The sequence below is a fragment of the Thunnus thynnus genome, chromosome 5 (genome assembly GCF_963924715.1).
Source record: "Thunnus thynnus chromosome 5, fThuThy2.1, whole genome shotgun sequence".
In the NCBI taxonomy this organism is placed as follows: domain Eukaryota; kingdom Metazoa; phylum Chordata; class Actinopteri; order Scombriformes; family Scombridae; genus Thunnus; species Thunnus thynnus.
Genome location: NC_089521.1, coordinates 32,104,396 through 32,110,484, shown reverse-complemented (window position 1 = coordinate 32,110,484; position 6,089 = coordinate 32,104,396).

Genomic DNA, 6,089 nt, shown 5'->3' with positions numbered 1-6,089 from the left:
ATGTCTATTTTACAGTGGTGGTCTATGGGGAAAATTTTGATGAAAAAGTGGATTTTTCGCTGCAATACTATTTATATACAGTCGATGGCTGCAACCTGGCGGGCCCCGTGGAAGAGGACCTGCTTCCTATGTAGATCATGGATGTATAATAAGAGCTGGATAGGGCAGCTGCTCAGCCTTGCAGCCAATTTTTCCCAGTGGCCACTCGTGGTATTGCAGCAAAAATCCCACATACACCACCATTTTTACAGTGATGGTCTATGGGGCCACAGGGGGATTTTTTTGCTGTTGAGACGTCTGTAAAACTGTTGACAGGACACCTCGAACTGCAAACAAAGTCAATTATGACTCTCTCTATTATGAATTTTTGATCTATGGACATTTTATATTTGTAAAACTTTCCTCAAGTCGAGAAAAGCGATTTAAAAATCTGTGACGTCATCACAATGTAAAGTCTATGGGGCCGTGCTGAAATTTGTGGGCGGGGCCAGCCGGAGAAACACTAATATTCAGCCATGACAGAGTTGGAGAGAGGAGGGCCAGGAGGAGTTTGTTGTGTTGGAGCACAGAAAGTGTAGCTTGGTGTTATCTAAAAGATTTTCAAAGTCATGACTGAATATTTAGCTGATTTCTGCAACAACTCAACTCCCAGGCAACGTCAGAACAGTACTTCTCTTTGAGCGAGACTTAGACACAATAACAAACAGACTGGGTCAAGAGAAAGGTAAAGAAAAACGTTTTATTTCTCTGTTTGGTCCTTTAAATAATGTTGTCAGACACTTATAATAACAATCTGAGCCTGTCAGTGGCAAAAACAAGCACTTTTAGTGGATGTATTTTAACGGGGCGCTATTGCCCTGTCGGATTACATTGCAGCCCGTTATCCCGCTGCCACCTGCAGCGCTCTCACTCAATACTGGACCAATTTCCAAAATTGTTGTCTCCATTAGTCGCTTAGTCACAAAAAGACGGGAAAATAGGGTCAAGGTTGAAAAATACTGAAGTTTCCCTTTAAATATGTAAAGTGAAAGTGACCATGCTCAATATAATGGGATGTATGTGTGTATGGAAGGAGTTAAGTGCCTGTAATACGAACCATGTCTTCATTATGTAAAGTGAAAGTAATCAACCTCCATATGATGAGGCAGTATGTAGTATGCAGCAAGATAATTACGTTAAGTGGAATATTTGCACACAGAAATTGAATTTATAAAGCAACAGATATATACTGAGCCCCTGAAGGGACATGAGCTAAAACTGGACCGTCTCAGGTGCAAACCAAATACTTTCTGGTCCACATCAGATAGTTTGTTTTTGTCTTTTCGTGCACACCATACAATTTTTGGTGCACATATGACAGCTTTAGGTGAGCATCGGTGTTTCTAAAAACACTTCTTTCCTCTCCCATTAATCATCTCACGACCCCTCAGATTTATCTGCTGACCCTTTGGAGGGGCCCGACCCCTAGGTTGGGAACCACTGGACTAAACTAGCTAACTGTATATAAAGTAGTGTAAACTAGCTCCACCTCCAGCAGCTACAACAGTAACATGCTGCTCTAACACTGATGCTTCATTATTAATAATCTAATGATGTCATATATAATAATATATCAGTCAGAGGGACCAAACCACTACTTTTACTGCAATACTTTAACTACATCAAGCTCATAATACTTATGTACTTTTACTGCAATACTTTAACTAGATCAAGCTCATAATACTTATGTACTTTTACTGCAATACTTTAACTACATCAAGCTCATAATACTTATGTACTTCTACTCAATGCAGGACTTTTACTTGTAATGGAGTATTTTTACATTGCTGTATTGGTACTTTTACTTACATTACTGAGTACTTCTTCCACCACTGGTACTAACACTATACAGTAGGCTATTGCAATAAAAAAGTGAGCAACAAACATTGAGTTATTTTAGATTACATATGAAGTCGGTGCCTTGCACTCAAATGCTTCTGTCCAGGTAAAGTATTTCACAAAGTGCTGTCCTGGTTTTTCTAACATTTTTAAATCTTGTGCTGTCCTGCTCTCTGGCACTTAGCACCAGTCATGCAGGTTATATAATAATTTAAATGTGAACAGATAAAATCTTTTGGACTGTAGAGACTCCAGCATACTGTCTGTAATTAAGATAAAATGTTTCATGCATCTAGATTTATTTTGTCGTTCACATTCAATGAGACGAGACAGAGTAACAAATGAGACGAGACAGAGTAATGAACAACTGTTTATTATTTGCTCTTAATAAAAACCCCAGTCCACTGAGGCCCACAGAGGAGGACACCATGCTGGGTTTCAAGGACTTAACATGTGGCTGTGACTCCAAAGAGTGTTAAAGGAAGCCAGAAGCGAAAAGCAAACACGAGCCGTGGCCCGTCTGCTTTCCACCTCCTGATGCTCAAACCGCCACCACTCCTTTCAGTTATTGCATCAACAACCATGGCAATTTCTTTTTTACGAACAGTTATTTAGTTTTTCTTCTTTTTCACACCCAATTTAGTGGTGACCGACTAATAACGAGCATCATGTAGTGTTGTGTGCGTTTGAATACAACACCGGTCAAAAGTTGACGTGGAGAACTACACGGCTTCCTTTAAAAATCCAGGCACAAAACCAAACCCCCAAACCTGAAGTGTCTTTTCTAAATCAGATAATCTAAAAGACACTTACAACTCTGGTTCTCAACTTGTTCACCTCAGAGAAACAAAAAACACGCCTTTAGCCTTCTGAGAAAATGTGGAAAAATCTATGAATACAGGCAGAGCTGGATTAACACACCAGGGGCTCTATTTAACCTCCCACACCCCCCATTTCTCCCAGTCTGTATACTTTATATATATATATATATATATATATATATATATATATATATATATATTAGTAATTAGTTTCTAGTAACTTGCTCAAGCTCAAATTTATTCAGTAAAATGCACCATGTCAGCACAAACTAGTAAAGGCTTTAAAACTAGCAAAAATTCAACATGTGGAGGGAAACACAGATGTTCAGATTGATTCATCTCTTATTTGTATGCTTAACATGAAGCTACAACAAGCAGCTGGTTAGCTTAGCTTAGCATAAAGACTGGAAACAGGGGGAAACTGCTAGCCTGCTGGCTCCCGGCTCTGTCCGAAGGTAACAAAATCAACCTGATTAACATGTTATATCGTGTTGGTTTAAACCAAACATGGCCCCTATGATTCCAGTTTAAATGGCGCATACGGATTAAATAAACTAAATTGTTATTAATTAAGTTACCATAAACTAATTGCCACATGGGGGGCCGGGGCAGTTGTGCCTGGTTGGTGATCCAGCCCTGCCGCTAGCTTCTCTATAGTTTGATTTGTTCAAAGTGAAGCCTGGTTAAAGACTTTTCTTTGCTGCTCTGATTTGCCACAACGCTGAAACAGTTGAGAACCACTGCTGCAATCAAGTCAACCCCTCCCCGAATAATCATCTGAAATGTTTCCAACAAAGAAGACAAAGAAAAAAAAAAAAAAAAAAAAAGATTTCTGTCCTGGGTTGGACGCTTGGATAAAGTACCAAATTAGTTCGGACACATCAAGAAAATTGAAAATCTTTCAGCTTGTTTTGACATCTATGAATCTGAGAAATTCTCCGTGAGACTGAGAAGCATCCGGCTGCAGAGCCGCAGCACCGACAGTCTCACACAACACACGTCTGCCGAGGATGGTTTGGATTTTATGGGCTGAAGATGAATGAAAACAGTGTTCCACTAGAATAATTAGTGTTTAATTATTGTCAATTAATACATAATAAATACATACATTGATCGTTTAAAAAAAAAGATATCAGAAAGTCATTAAACTACACATTTCAAAACCCAAAATAAAAAATAGGTTTTAAATTTGATGAATAACTGTGATTTTTTTTGTAATTTTTACAACGGCTTTTAAGTTTTACTTTATTTTTCTGTCTGCCTTTCATTTTTAATTTTCTCACAATTAATTATCCTGGTTTAACATTTTCATGATCACTTTAATTTAAACAAATGAGCTATGAGATGAAATACAGAAGCCTATATATATATATAAAAAAAAAAAGAATTCTGTGACTCCATCTTCAAATTCACTTTCTATTTTACCTTTAATAGCCAAAAACAGCAAACAGATTTTTTTTTTGGTTGCAAAATTAATGTGCTTTTTATGTTTTTATTTTACCTTATAGTTTGCTAATGTATCATTTAAATACAATTTAATTGAGTAACATACTTTTTTTTTTTTTTTAAATAAATTCACTTATTAATTGATTAATCACTGTAAGTACATATTTATTCTGGTGACATCATTCAGGCTCCATAGAAACATGCCTTCAGTATGAAACCACATCTGTTTGGTGTTGCAGCTCTGCAGCTGGATGCAGGTTTTTTCTTGTTGTGTCCAACTCAAAATTTTTCTGAAGGCTCCCGACAATTCTCTCATGGGGTAAAAACAAATGATTTTAGTGCCTTAATGCAAAGGAATAGCGACGACAACAACAGCGAGAAAACAGGATGTTAACGGTTATTCTCTCGCATTAAGGCAAATCGAGAGAAAAATATTTTCTCTACATTTCCTGAGCACAATTAAGTACTTTAAAGGTAGCTTTGCATGTTTGTTTTTCCACAAAATTTAGGGATCTGTCATTCTGGAGTCAGAGCCGTGATGCAGACAGTGTTTAAAAACAGAAAACAGACCTGGGTCAAACACATCTTCATGCAAATTTCTGTAGATTTTAAACTGCTAAGAAAGCTCATTTCTTACTTTTCTCTGATGGAAAATGTTCCCAAAACCACAATGAACTGTTGACAGCGTTTGATCCAGGTCTGTGCAGATCAATACTCCTGAAATCATCTCCACTTTAAACTCCAGTTTGTTATCAGGGGGGAGCCGGTTATTGTGACATTACAGTCTTCATTAGCAGGAAACAATCTCAGGACAGATTATCAGGACACAGCATTATTTTTTTTTCTTTTCCAACATTGCAAAAAGTACAACTCTATACATTTCTTGCCAAATCAGATGAAAAATGCCACTGAAAAGAGAGTTTTTAAGTACTTAAATCATACCAAGTCAAGATGGCTTCATATTATTCAGTCATAATTCATCAGACCCGATCCTTCGTAACCTCAAAAATAAAAATGAATATTGCTAGGAAACTAAGTTGCTACACCCAGACAGCTAGCTCGTTTTTCTAGGCTTTTGTTTTTTTTTTTCTATATTTAAGTTTGACATCACTTCTGTAGCTTTAGCGGGCTGTCGACCACCATGCAGTGCCGCGGGACAAAGTTAGTGGCATCAGGTTTTTTTTTAAAGAGGTGAATGTGGAGTTTTTTTTCTATAACAGGTGGATAAAATTAGACCTAGTGAGCTTATGGCTTTGTGTGTGTGTGTGTGTGTGTATTCCTGTGATGATCGAGATTTGAAGTCCAAAGACGCTAAAAATTTAGAGCAGTATAAGTTAGTGTGTCTGAGGAAGCAGCCCAAGAAACAAAATGTACATATTGTATGAATGAATGAGTAATAATATAATCAAACAACTTCTTAGAAAAAGTGCGTTCACCTTCATGTGGCCTGTCTGCCGGGGACGCTGCCGTAAACTAGCAAAGATGGATTTTTCAGTCCTCGTCTGTGTAGGTTACACTGCAGGTCTAACTCTTGAAAGCACCTCAAAACTCGTCACACAAGTACCAGTGGTCAGTGAATGAAATCACAGGAGGAGGAGGAGGAGGGAAAAAAAAAAGATCAAAAGAAAAACTGAGATTTGACTTATGATCCATCTGCGACCCAGCCCGAGTTAGCTTGTGGGGACTGGGGGTTAAAAAAAAAAAAAAACTACCACAAAAAACCAGAAGAAGAGTACACACTGACGCTGACGGCTACAACCTCCCTACTATACTGTTAGAAAGTGACACCGAGTGAAGAAACATCTTCAAATGATATTAAACCTACACTGTAATGTAAACACTTTAAAATCAAATGAAAATGACGACAAAAAAAAAAAAAAAAAGCTGCAGAAGAGCGACTGAAATATTTTAAAGTGAAATGATCTAGAGAAAAAAAAAAAAAAA